We start from the raw sequence: 14817 nt of genomic DNA, 5'->3' as shown, positions 1-14817 counted from the left end.
TGAATTTTCCTTTGATGAAATAAAAACATTCCATTTCAAGGTTGGCAGAGATGAACGAAGGCAGATGAGGCCTCTGGTGCCTTTTAGAGGATGCCATGGAGCTCCATGTCTACACTAGCATATAGGATGGAGCCAAGTCATCTTGCTAGGCTTACTAGTACATTTCTTGGCAGGGTGGTCAGCTGGCAAAGCCAAGAATTCTAAATTAAACAGCCAGAAATGATCTTAAATATTTGGACGTGATATCCCCTCAACAGACTGGGTAGATTAGGGGTCTGCTGTGATAGAAAATTAAATGCCTGTCTCCCTGGTTGTTAAGGCCTTCGTGCCATAGTACTCTGTGTTAGGAATGGGTAAATAATTATCTTACTAGGCATACAAGGTCATTGTATAATCTTGCCAACGTGTTTAGATAGACCAAAAAGAAGTGATAAGTATGTAATTATGAGGAACACATACTACGCTAACTTGGGGAAAAGCTGGTTACTTATAGAGGAAAATTCCTTGATTATTTTTATGAACTGTGCAGCTTTGTCTTCTAGCAGAGATGGACTCCTAGGAATCTTAAAAACCCCACATTACCATCTTCTCCTGAACACCTCCAAATACAAATTATCTCCAAAGGGCTAAGATCTCGAACAAATGTGTCTTAACTTTATGCATTTCTAAAGGAAGTTGGGACGGCACATAGGTTTGAAGTATTAGCTGGGTTTAATCCTCCTCCTTTTAAAAACTTTTTTCCAGCTTTATTAAGATATAACTGACATACAACACTGTAGAAGTTTAAGAGATAAAGCATAATGGTTTGACTTATATTGTGAAGTGATTACCACGATAAGTTTAGTTAAGATTCATCTCATATGGATACAATAAAAAGAAAAAAATTTTTTTTCTTTCTGATGAGAACTCAGGATCTACTCTCTCAACAACCTTCATGTGTATCATGGAGCATGTTAACTATAGTCGTCGTGTTGTTCACTACGTCCCTAGTACTTATTTATCTCATAACTGGAAGTTTGTACCTTTTGACCATCTTCCTCCGATACCCACTCTCCCTTACTCCCCCCACCTCCACCCCAGCTTCTGGTAACCACAGATAATCTGATCTCTTTTTCTCTGAGTTTGTGGGTTTTTCTTAGATTCCACATATCAGTGAGATCATGCAGTATTTGTCTCTCTCTGTCTGACTCATTTCACTTAGCATCACGCCCTATAGGTCAAACCATGTTGTCGCAAATGGCAGGATTTCCTCATTTTTATGGCAGAATAATATTCCATTGCATACCTATACCACAACTTCTTTATCCATTCATCCACCCATCTTCTGTCTTTTAAAGCAACATGTCACTTCACCACGAGGTGGCATTCTAGAAAGAAGAGTGTGAGTTTATAGGGTGGGACCTGGGGGGGCGGGGTGACTGGGAAAGCTGGGGTTCTTTTGACCTCTGTGGCACACAGATAGTTCACCAAGGAAAACTCCCAGTTAAATCCAGTGCTCACTGCACTAAAACAACACAGAAGGACCTGCTGCTTGGCCCCAGGCCCAGAGGACTGGTTAAGAGCCCTCTTTAAATGTACTGCTGGGTGCCTAGATATGCTGTCTCTCAGCTTCACCTTGCCCCTCATCCTGCTGGCAGGGGTCAGTCCTGGCAGGCAGTCTGCCCACTGTCAGAGGTTGTCCATTAAAATCACTCTAGCTCCTTCCTCCTACAGCTTGTCAGGAGGGATGGTGGAAATTTACAGGAAGAAGGCACCTGTGCATTTGGGATTATATTTGATTTTAAGGTCCATTGCCTTTACCTCTTTCAAAATACTTAGCTTCTAAATGAATCCAGCTTTAAATGCCTGAACTAGTGGTCATGCACAGTTCTGTTTCCCAAATCTTTTGGGTTCATCCTTGAAGAACTCTCAAGGGGGACTGGGCTGTCTCTCTTAATAGTTGCTCTTTCATATGCCTAATCCTGAATTGTCTGACTATTATGAGTAAGTGCAGTGGTTAAACTAATATACTCACCACCTGAAGTGCTAAAGGTCAAAGTGTCCTTAAAATGTGACCTGGGTCCTACACAAACAGATGGCTCTGTTCCCAGAAACAGGTCGCCTGATCCCCTGTGGCCAGGGCCTCTTCCCCCTGACAGGGCTGTCTTAGGGTCTAGTCAGGACTCTTTACCATGAGGTACAGCTCTCAGGACCAAACCCACAGCGGGCAGAATTTTGACAATACTTACAACTTGAATGGCTCCAATTCTGGGTGCTGATTATAGCTTTTAGTATATCTCTGTCCCCAGCACCTACAAAATGGGTGTGTTAACAATGTTGGATATTAAACGGTAGATAAGGAAGAATAAGACGCAAGGAGAGCTGGTGGTCTCAAATTCCACCTCCTGTGCTAAATTACCTGGGTGACTTTTTTGATGACTCATTCTTCTAAAAGCCCCACCCTCAAGGGTCCCACAAAAATTTTCCCACAGCTGGGTCACAATGTGAACTGAGCCGTTAACAGTTTTCATGACTATAGTAATGGTTTTTTCAATGAATTTGTTCTATAGATTAAAAGGGTGATGATATGCAGATAACATGAGGGGCGCAGGGTTCCTCAATGTTTGTGGTTGTGAAACCAAGACGATGTCTTGCCTAATCGTTCAGATTTAAAAGTTTTGTTTCTGCTGCTGGGAAGCACTTGCACAACTCAGCAGTCAGTGTCCTTCAAAGCTTTTCACGGTGACGTACAAATTCTTCACGAGCCATCAAATTTGTTAAAGCTCCAGTGAATTGGAGGCTAAGGTGAAACTTCTCTTCTTGTATAGATTTTGTATTTACAACTAGGAAAAAAGTTAGACACACACAGAAAAAAAGATCTAAAAGACATTCAGCTGAGCCTCAGAGAAACAAGCTCATGATGAAGTAAACGTTTCAACCAACGGAAAATATTTCTCTGCTTTTAATGCGCTACTATTAGTAATATCATCATGAAAATAATATTTGACCAAAAAAATAGCTGGCAAAAATCTAGCAGTCTAGTAAAATTTGCCCACTATGGTATGCATAAAAACCTGCATAAACATAATTTTAGAACTAGAAGGATTCTGGAATTCATCAAGAGTCAGATGTTAGAGGGGACAGCCCTGTGGCCCAGTGGTTAAGTTCACATGCTCTGCTTGGGCAGCCCAGGGTTTCAGCAGTTCAGATCCTGGGCACGGACATGGCACACTCATCAAGCCATGCTGAGGCGGCATCCCACATAGCACAGCCAGAAGGACCTATAACTAGAATATACAACTATGTCCTGGGGGGCTTTGGGGAGAAGAAGAAGGAGGAAAAAAAAAATGGAGATTTGTAGCAGATGTTAACTCAGGTGCCATTCTTTAGGGAAAAAAAAGTCAGATTTTACAGATGCAGAAAGTATAACAGCTTCACTTTCAATTCAATAAAATACTCTAAATTCAACCTAAGTGTAGTTATTCATGAGGACATTAACTCTTGAACATATTTTATAAAGAAGTGTTCCTTTGTTTGCTAATTTTTCCTCCTTTTGTCAAGACAACAGCACATTTTTATTGGGCTCCCTGGAGAAATGGTGGAGTTTAGGCCTAAGTAAACACTCAGCCTGAGCTTTGTGACAGCCCGAGTAGGCAATAGGCAAATAACAACAATTATTTAGCCCATTTTCCCTTGATAAAGAGAAATAGGTGGCAAGGATTTCTTCTTCCTCTAAGTGTCTGTCTCTGACATGAACTGCCTCAGAAAAGGGCTATTTTTCGGGAATGACTGCCTTGGACTAACTGCTTGTACCTCTTTTAGATGGTTTCTAGTTTTAATGTTAAATAGACACTAATAGGAGAAAACACATTAATTCATTCAACCAACATTTACTGAGCACTTGCTGTGGTCAGGCCCTCCTGCTAACTTCTGGGAATACAATGACAACTCTGACAGTCCCCAACCCCAAGGAGCCAACAAGTCCAGGAATGAAGACAGACAGGAAAACAGGCAACTGTTATATTAGGAAGCCAAAGGTTATCTTTGATAGCAAGAATTTAGAATCTCTACTAGTTCCAATCAGTGTCTTTATGGGGAAACATATGGTAAGTTCTATCAGGGCAATTTAACCAAGAAACTATCAGAGTTAAAGGAACCAACTAGGGGCTAACAAATGTAGGCAGATGCTACCACCTTTAGGCCTAAAGGATCAATGGAAGGGAGAGGTCAGTGGAAACACAGCTCAATAGCTCATTTCTTTTTAGCACTGAATATCTGGATGTAATACAGTTTGTTTAACCACTCATCTAGTGAAGGACATCTTGGTTGCTTCCAACTTTTGGCAATTATGAACATAACTGTTATAAATATGCATGCACAGGTTTTTGTGGACATAACTTTTCAACTCCTTTGGGTCCAAGGAGTGCAATTGCTGATAAGAATATTTTTAGTTTTGTCAGAATTGCCAAACTGTCTTCCAAAGAGGTTATACCAGCAATGTATGAGAGTTCCCCTTGCTCCACATCCTCACTAGCATTTGGTGATGTCAGTGTTCTGGATTTTGGTTATTCTAATAGGCATGTGGTATTATTTCATTGTTGTTTTAATTTGCATTTCCCTGATGACAGATGATGTGAAGCATCTTGTCATGTGCTTATTTGCTATCTGTATTTCTTCTTTGATGAGATGTCTGTTAAGGTCTTTGACCCATTTTTTCATCGGGTTTTTTTTTTACTGTTGAGCTTTAAGAGTTCTTTATATATTTTGGATGACAGCCCTTTAACAGAAGTGTCCTTTGCAAATATTTTCTTCCAGTCTGTGGCTTGTCCTTTCATTCTCTTGACATTGTCTTTCACCAGCAGTTTTTTTTTTTTTTTTGTGGAAGATTAGCCCTGAGCTAACTATTGCCAATCCTCCTCTTTTTCTGAGGAAGACTGGCCCTGAGCTAACATCCATACCCATCTTCCTCTACTTTATACGTGGGATGCCTAGCACAGCATGGCTTTTGCCAAGTGGTGCCATGTCTGCACCTGGGATCTGAATCAGTGAACCCCAGGCCACTGAGAGGCGGAATGAGTGAACTTAACCGTTGTGCCACCAGGCTGGCCCCAGAAGTTTTTTTAAATTTTAATGAAGTCCAGTTTATCAATTCTTTATTTCATGGATTGTGCCTTTGGTATTGTATCTAAAAAGTCATTGCCACACCCAAGCTCATCTAGGTTTTCTCCTGTGTTATCTTCTAGGAGTTTTATGGTTTTACGTTTTACATTTAAGTTTGTGATCCATTTTGAGCTAATTTTTGTGAAGGGTTTAAGGTTTGTATCGAGGTTCATTTTTTTGCACATGGTTATTCCACTGTTCCAGCACCATTTGTTGAAAAGTCTATCTTTGCTCCATTTTATTGCCTTTGCTCCTTTGTCAAAGACTAGTTAACTATATTTATGTGGGTTTATTTCTGGGCTCTCTATTCTGTTCCACTGTTCTGTTTGTTCTTTCACCAATACCACACTTTCTTGATTACCCTAGCTTTATAGTAAGTCTTGAGGTCAGGTAGTGTCAGTCCTCCTACTTTGTTCTTGTCCTTCAATGTTGTGTTGGCTATTCTGGGTCTTCTGCCTTCCCATATAAACTTTAGAATCAGTTTGTCAATAACCATAAAATAGTTTGCTGGGGTTTTGATTAGGACTGCCTTGAATCTATACATCAAGTTGGAAAGAACTGACATCTTGATAATATTAAGTCTTCCTATCCATGAACATGGTACATCTCTCCATTTATTTAGTTCTTTGATTTAGTTCATCAGAGTTTTGTAGTTTTCCTCAAATATATTTTGTTAGATTTATACCTAAGTATTTCACTTTTGGGGGGTGCCAATATAAATGGTATTGTGTTTTTAATTTAAAATTCCACTTGTTCCTTGTTGGTATATAGGAAAGCAATGACTTTTGTACATTAACTTTGTATCCTGCAACTTTGCAGTAATCGCTTATGAGTTCCAGGATGTTTTTCTTGTCAGTTCTTTCGGATTTTCTACATAGATGATCATGTTATCTGTGAACAAAGACAGTTTTATGTTTTCTTTCCCAATCTGTATACCTTTTATTTCCTTTTCTTGCCTTATTGCATTAGCTAGGACTTCCAGTACAATGTTACAGGAAAAATTACACAGTTTTTCAAAATTCTGTTAGAGGTTATGTGAGCAGAAATATTTAAAGACAATTTACCTAAACTAGATATGGTCGAGCCAGGACTGAGTTCCCTGTCTTTCTCAACTCCGAAGCTCAGGATCTTAAGCATAAAGCTCCATATCACCTCCAGGTATGGCATGGTTTGCTGTTTTTCCTGCCTCTCCCATCTTTAAATAAACAAAAGTATCAACATGCCTCACCTCACACAATCCTAAGGTTTTGCCAGTTGGCAGTCAGAGTTTAAGCTGGAAACCACTTTTATTAAAGTAAACCATTTTATTTATTAAAATCAACAACTCTTTACTTATGGCTCAAATGCAAAATACCATAAAATTTAGCCTCACCTTCCTAAGATAGAGTTTAAAAGGTGCAATATTATAGCTAAAATTACAGCTAAATTATAGAGAAAAAAATGGATATAACCACTAAGCAGAAGGAGATTTGGGATGATTGTTGCCCATTCTGCAAAGCCCTTAAACCCAGCTAACCTGAACTGGCACAAAAACAGACACATAGATCAATAGAACAGAATCGAGAGCCCAGAAATAAACCCACACATGCACGGACAACTAATTTTCCACAAGGGAGCCAAGAGTATACAATGGAGAAAAGAAAGTCTCTTCAATAAATAGTGTTGGGAAAACTGGACAGCCACATGCAAAAGAATGAAAGTAGACCATTATCTTACACCATGCACAAAAATCAACTCAAAATGGATGAAAGACTTGACTGTGAGATATGAAACTTCTAGAAGAAAACATAGGCAGTACGCTCTTTGACATCGGTCTTAGCAGCATATTTTCAAGTACCATTCTGACTGGGCAAGAAAAACAAAAGAAAAAATAATCAAATGGGACTACATCAAATCAAAAATCTTCTGCACAGCAAAGGAAACCGTCAACAAGATGAAAAGACAAGCTAATAATTGAGAGAAGATATTTGCACACCACACATCTGATAAGGGGTTAACATGCAAAATATACAAAGAACTCATACATCTCAACAACAAAAAAACTAACAACCCAGTTAAAAAATGGGCAAAAGATCTGAACAGACATTTCTCCAAAGAAGATATACAGATGGCCAATAGGCACATGAAAAGATGTTCAACATCATTAACTGTCAGGGAAATGCAAATCAAAACTACAATGAAACATCACCTCACTCCCATCAGAATGGCTATAATTGGCAAGACAGAAAACAACAAGTGTTGGAGAGGATGTGGAGAGAAGGGAACCCTCATACACTGCTTGTGGGAGTGCAAACTGATGCAGCCACTATGGAAAACAGTATGGAGACTCCTCAAAAAATTAAGAACAGATCTACCTTATGATCCAGCTATTCCACTGCTGGGTATTTATCCAAAGAACTTGAAAACAAATGCATTCATGCACCCCTATGTTCACTGCAGTATTATGCACAATAGCTAAGACTTGGAAGCAACCTAGATGCCCATCAAGGGACGAATGGATAAAGAAGATGTGGTATATATACACAATGGAATACTACTCAGCCCTAAGAAATGATGAGATTCGGCCATTTGTGACAACATAGATGGACCTTGAGGGTATTATGCTAAGTGAAATAAGTCAGAGGGGGAATGTCAAATACCATATGCTCTCACTCATAAGTAGAAGATTAAAACAACAACCAACAAACACATAGCAACGGAGACTGGATTGGTGGTTACCAGAGGGGAAGTGGGGAGGGAGCATGGCGAAAGGACTGATTAGGCACAGGTGTGTGGGGATGGATTGTAATTAGACTTTGGGTGGCGAACATGATGTAATCTACACAGGAATTGAAATATATTATGATGCACACCTGAAATTTATATAATGTTATAGACCAATGTTACTGCAATAAAAAAAAGGGAAGAAATGTAATTGGCAAGTAATATACGAAAAAGGTTACATTTGTTAATAAGAAAAGAAAACCACACTACAAGAAAAAAGAAAGATGCACAGGATTCCAATTTCTCCACATCCTTGCCAAAATACTTATTATTATTATTTTTTATAATAGCCATCTTAATGAGTTTGAGGTGGTATCTCATTGTGATTTTGATTTGCATTTATCTAATGATTAGTGATGCTGATCATCTTTTCATATGCTTGTTGGTCATTTGTATCATCTTTGGAGAAATGTCTGTTAAAATCCTTTGCAGTTTTGAATTGGTTTATTTGTTATTTTGCTACTGAGTTGTAGGATTTCTTTATACATTCTGGATATTAACCTCTCATCAGATACATGATTTGCAAATGTTTTTTCCCATTCCATAAGTTGCCTTTTCATTCTGTTGATTATGTCCTTTATGCACAGAATTTTTAAGTTTGATATAGTCCTATTTGTCTATTTTTTGTTATCTGTGCTCTTGGTATCATATCCAAGAAATTATTGCCCAAATCCAACGTCATGAAGTTTTCTCTCTCTGTTTTTTTCTAGGAATTTTATACTTTTAGGTTTTACGTTTAGGTCTTTAAACCATTTTGAGTTAATTTTTGTATCCAGTGTAAGGTAAGAGTCCAACTTCATTCTTTTGAATGTGGATATGAAATGTTCCCAGTGTCATTTGTTGAAGAGACTGTCTTTTCCTATTGCGTGGTCTTGGCATCCTTGTTGATCATTTGATCATATCGCAAAGGTTCATTTCAGGGTTCATTCTATACCAGTGATTTATATGTCTGTCTTTATGCCAGTACTACACTATTTTGCTTACTAGTTTTGTAATATTTTGAAATCAGAAAGTGTGAGACCTGCAGCTTTTTGTTCTTTTTCAAGATTGTTTAGGTTATTCAGGGTCCCTTGAGATTCCATGTGAATTTTAGGATTTTTTTTTCTTTTTCTGCAAAAAGTGCTTTTGGGATTTTGATAGTGATTGCAATAAATCTATAGATTGCTTTGGGTAGCACTGTCAAATTACTTTAAAACACAGAAATTTGATTATATATCTCTTGTGAGATATAGCCTAAGGACAGACAAAAAACTGCAAATAAACCTTGATTTTGTTTTGTAATCATATTGTTATGATATTTATATTTTTGTCCTGAAATTTTATTATATATAATAGGATTGCAGACTAGGTTGTTAGAAACCAAGATTTTCATAAGAAAAATGAGACGTAAATATAAAATTAAAAAACTAAGAGAAAACATTGTAACCCTAAATTGAATGAAGAGAGATTGGTATAAACTCAGATTTTTAAAAAAAAATTTTTCCTAGCTCCACCCACTGAGGAAGTCTAGAAACCAACCCAGTTGCCATGGTCATCCCTAGTCCAAATGGTGGTCTCTATATACCATTTCCCACTAAAAGTTTCCTTGGAGAAACTGCTAAATCCAGGTCTGGCAGGAAATGAAAATGATAGCTCGGGACATCTTGTCATACCAGAAAGTAAGGAAACTATCTAAGATGACCGGGATGTGTCAAAAGCCAATCAAAGGGTTAATCCTCTGGTTAAAGATGGAATAACTGAAGTATCAAAAAAAGTAATAAACACACCAAATATATTAATATTTATGAATTCATAATGACTTTTAAAAACCAACTCCTTGGTTACCTTTCAGGGAGGCTAGGGAACAAATTTATTATTAAGAAAACCCCTAAGTAAAGGGAAGAAACCAGCACTTACCCTGCCTTTCTGGCATAAACTTCACCAAATAGTTGATGAAGGAAACAGTATTTCCTTATTGAAGAATTCCAACTCATAAATGCAGAAGAAATGACGGAACTGATATATCACCACTTTTCAATTCCTAATGAAATAATGGATCTAGGCAATGACCAGCAATAGCTAGTTTCTAAAAACCATTTGATCAAAAACTGGTAAGAACTTTGTAATAGATGGATAAGGCTAACAACATCTGAAACCACTGACCAGTCTTGCTATCATACAAAGAAAAACAACCAGTTTTGCGCTGTGGCAGTATTGTAGCCAATGAGGTTTATCTGAGGTACGATTATTGCTAATAGAAAAAGTACCAGACTTGAGTGCCACCTGATGATTCGCAATTGGAAGTACATAACACCTATGAAGTCTTCTGGCCAAAGAATTGAGGCTGGGTCTTATTAAACCTTTAAGTCTAACAATCAGTTTTGAAATTTTTATAGATTAAAGGAAGTCTGAGATTTGCTTCAAAATGAGCCACTGGTAGGGAAAGAGTGGGCAAGGTGTAGATGAAAAAAGATGGGCCATGTTGATAATTGCTGGAGTTAGACAAGGAGTGGATGGGAATTCATCATGCTATCTCTTTACTTATGTGTATGTTTTTAATTTCCAAAATAAAAAGTTTTTTAAAAAGCACTTGGACTCAATAACATTTTTCTATTTGGAAAAACCACCTGAATTTCTTGCTTGCTCCAACCTGTCACAGAAATTCTTCCCTTGAGGTTCCACTTGTCACTTTATGTTATAATGAACTGTGTAAATACAAGCCGGAAGAGGATTAGCTATGTGCAAGAAGGGTTGGTTAAATATCGAGATGGGGTTGCTAAAGGGAGACCTTTTAACAGTATTATCAATCTCAGCAACTTTGCAAGAACAAAGACCACAATAAGCATTAACAGTTACTAATATCATTCCTTTGCACTTTTTAAAATACATATATGTAATTACTTAATGTCTAACTCCCACTAGATTTAAGCTCCAGGAAAGCTATATTTTTTACTCACCTAACATGTTGCCTGGTACATTGGAATATATATATGTATATATATATATATAAACTTTTGTAATATATATACAAAATTTATATATATGAACTTTTTTTTCTTTGAGGAAGATTAGCCCTGAGCTAACATCTGTGCCCATCTTCCTCTACTTTCTATGTGGGATGCCTGCCAGAGCATGGCTTGACAAGGGGTGCTAGGTCCGCACTCAGGATGCAAACTGGTGAACCCCAGGCCACAGAAGCAGAAGGAGTGAACTTAACCACTGCGCCCCCAGGCCGGCCCCTATATATGTAAACTTTTTAAGTATTCTGTTTTGACTTTTAAAATTTGCATAACTTCAGATATATTCTTCTCATGTCAAATAACAAAACAGCATTCTTTAGTTAACATACCATAGCCTGCCAAGCCATTCAAGAAAAGTATTTTAAAAATAGGACAGCATCTCATTCGTTGAGCCATTGGGATGAATTAATTTAATTTACACCCCTCGATCTTTCCCATCTCCAAGATTCTTTTATTTTATGACAAAACCATGGTTCTAGAAGCTTGTCTCTCACAGCTGAGAAGACTAGATTTGGGACATGATCCTGTAGAACATAAGGGGTAAGCCTGATGAATCTGAATACAGGGGTCTGGAGGGTGAAAAAAGAGATTGAGTGTTCACAGGTGGTGCTGGTATTGGGGAGTGGGCGAGAATAGCTCAAAGCAAGAGGATTCAAAGAGGAAATGAGTCCTTTTAGAGTGGGGAGGACAGTCAGAAGAGGCAGATGACACCAACCATGAAAATTTCTCTGGGAAGTAGACATATGTATAAGAAATACAGTGCTGTGGTTTTGTAAAGAATGCACTCTTCTAAAGCCTGAATAAGATGCAACTTGCCTAATTCAAGACAAATTTTCTCATGAGAAAAAAGGGAAAGCAGGGTATGTGTTCTCAGAGCTCACAAATCTATAACTCTTGTGGCAAAATATTTACTTTCTATTGCTTTTTATTTATCATTATTGTTGCTAAAGATTCTAGAGTTCTGGCTCCTAAATTCATAGTAAAAAAAAAAAGCAGTTATTTAAAGTTCTTTACAGTGTTCTAACACATCTAACTTGTCTTCCAAAATTATTGATTTGGGGGCATATTTTCCCAGCGCTGGCACCACCATTTAATACATGCTTGGCGGGTCAAAAAAATTTTCTTAAATTATAGTATCATTATTTAACAAAAATAACACAGGAATGCAATAATAAGCAAAATCACCACCAGAAGTATTTCTTAGCCTGAAACAACATAGTTCACATCATTGACAAAATATGGCAGGTATTTGTTTAATCAGTTAATCTTGCCAAGTAGTAAGAGCATATACAGTTTCAATTCATAAGCCTAAAATCGTGATTTTCTTACTAGTTTTTTTAAAAAATTTGGGCAATATATATTGTCACATTTTGCTTATAAGACAATATTTTTATATCACAATATTACTGTACTTTATATATATATATATATATATATATATATATATATATATATATATGGTTTCCTGGATAAGGAAAGAGGACAATAATTTTGATGAAAAAGAAGTTGATCCAGGGGGTCGGCTCCGTGGCCGAGCGGTTAAGTTCATGCGCTCTGCTTCAGCAGCCCAGGGTTTCGTTGGTTCGGATCCTGGGCGCGAAGATGGCACCACTCGTCAGGCCACGCTGAGGTGCCGTCCCACATGCCACAACTAGAAGGACCCACAACTAAAATATACAACTATGTACTGGAGGATTTGGGGAGAAAAAGCCGAAAGAAAAAAAAAGATTGGCAATAGTTGTTAGCTCAGGTGCCAATCTTTAAAAAAAACAAGGTAAAACAGCGGATATATAGTAGGATGAAACATGGCTAATTTAAAAACAAACAAACACACAAATAAAAAAAAAACAATAAAAAAGAAATTGATCCAACCAGAAATGATCCCTTTGTCTTTGGAACTCTAAGGCAATTGTCTGTAAATGATTTGTAACACCTACATTTTTATTTTGAATGGATATTCTCAACTTTTATTCTTTTGTTTTTTTGGGCAAAATCATTTCAAGGGCCACTTTTGTAACTATCTCCTCTCTTGCATCATCAGTTTCTCTTCTCTACTGGATTACATGAGTACCATTAGTAGTATGCTGGTAAATGTTTAACATCTGGTTTCTGGCGGTAGCAGCAAAGCTGTCAGTTGTAGCCATTGTCTATTTCCATGATGTAAATACTCCCATCCTGGCCAATTTCAAGGTGCCAACATGGAAGACATGTGCCAAACTGGCTCTCTGAGCCAGTATGAGCCAGCTTCAGTACACCAAGTGTTTTTCAAACCTCAGGTCATAACCCATTAGCGGATCTTGCAAACACTTTAGGGGTTATAAGCAGCATTTTTTTAATGAAAAATTAGAATGCTTCACACATAACAAGAGTATTATTTTGTGAACTTTTTGTTGCCATAATTTTAAGCATGTATGCAGCAAGTCACAATGGAAATGTAGTTCTTACTGTGGTTTACTTGAAGTCTAAAAGGCACCAATGTAGTATTGTCTTTCTTTAAAATAAAAAAAAAAAATAAAACAAGAAAATCAAAATCTTCCCTTTTTCCACTCCTTCCTTAGCTACAGCACTGTTTCTCTGTTCCTCTTCACAGCAAAACTTAAAATATTTATAGTTGTTATTTCCATCACGTCTTCATCTCACATTTCTCGACTCACTTCAGAGTCAGCCACCGATGACCTCCATGTTGCTAAATCCATTGGTCACTTCTGTGTTCCTCGACCTCTCCACAGCATTTGGCACCACTGGCTGCTGTTCTTCCTTAAAACACTTTCTTTGGCGTCTGACGCCACTCTCAGCAGGGCTCCATGGCTGCCCCTTCTCAGTCCTTTTACTGGTTCTTCTCTTCTTGACTTCTATCTCCAGGGCTCTGTCCTAGGACAGTTCCTCCATCTATTTACTCTCCTAGGTGACCTTATCAAATTCCATGACTTCGCCTCTTATCATTTTCTCCCCATCTGTGCTTCAGTCATGCTGGTAGCCTCCCTCTTCCTGAACGTATTAAATGCATTCTCAAGAGCCTTAGGGACTTTGCACTAGCTGTTCCCTCAGCCTAGAATGCTCTTCCCCAAGATCTTCATATGGCTGCCTCCTTTATTCATTCACCGGCAGCTTAAACCTCATCTCTTGGGAAAAGCTTTACCCGGCACCCAACTAAAGTAGCCACGCAACTGCTCCCAATTACGTCATCCTATTTTAATCTTCTCCAAAACACATCTCTATCTGCGTCCCCCACTGGAATGTACGTTCCACTGAAGTAGGAACAGCCCAACCTCCCTGTCCTCATGGAGCTTATAGTCTGGCGGGTGAAGCCAAAGTAAAAAGATAAATTATATAACATATTGGAATTTGGTAAGTGCTAGAGAAAGATAAAGCCAGGAAGTGATAGGGATTGTGTCTGTGTGTTTTGGGAGGGCGTTTGCAATTGCAGGGTGGTCAGGAAGGGCCTCACTGAGAGCTGATAGCTGAGTAGACTTTAAGGTAAAGGAAGCATCAAAGGCAAAGGTTCTGAGGTGGGAGCGTGACAAGCCTGTCCTAAGAATATGAAGAAGGCAGTAGCGGTTGCTGCAGAATGAGGGAGGCCGAATGTAGCAGGAAGTGAAGTCAGAGTACGGGGCTGGGGTCAGATCAGGAAGTGTTCTTGTAAGGACTTGGCTCTTTACTCAGAGAGGAACAAAAGCTAGTGGAAAGTTTCAGCAGAGGAGTAACATTGTTTGAATGGTTTTGTCATGATCTCTCTGGCTGCTGTGCTGAGAAGAGGTTGCAGGGGCCCAAGGGCAAAAGCAGGGAGACCAATTAGGAGGTTACTGCAACAATCCGAGGCAGAGATGTGGGGTTTTCATATATTTGTCTCTTCTCTGCCTCTGGAAGGGTCAAATACGACAAAGCCTTTTGTATACTCGTATTCCTTATCGCCATG

At 38.3% G+C, this 14817-nt stretch overlaps 1 pseudogene; it reads left to right on the top strand.

Annotated features, from left to right (window-relative positions):
- The first annotated feature begins 10075 nt into the window (after window positions 1-10075).
- LOC123283683 (U4 spliceosomal RNA) lies at window positions 10076-10144 on the top strand (annotated as a pseudogene).
- Window positions 10145-14817: the final 4673 nt, after the last annotated feature.

Source organism: Equus asinus, chromosome 2 (genome assembly GCF_041296235.1).
Source record: "Equus asinus isolate D_3611 breed Donkey chromosome 2, EquAss-T2T_v2, whole genome shotgun sequence".
NCBI classification, from domain to species: Eukaryota; Metazoa; Chordata; class Mammalia; order Perissodactyla; family Equidae; genus Equus; species Equus asinus.
This window is presented reverse-complemented; position numbering and strand designations above follow the sequence as displayed.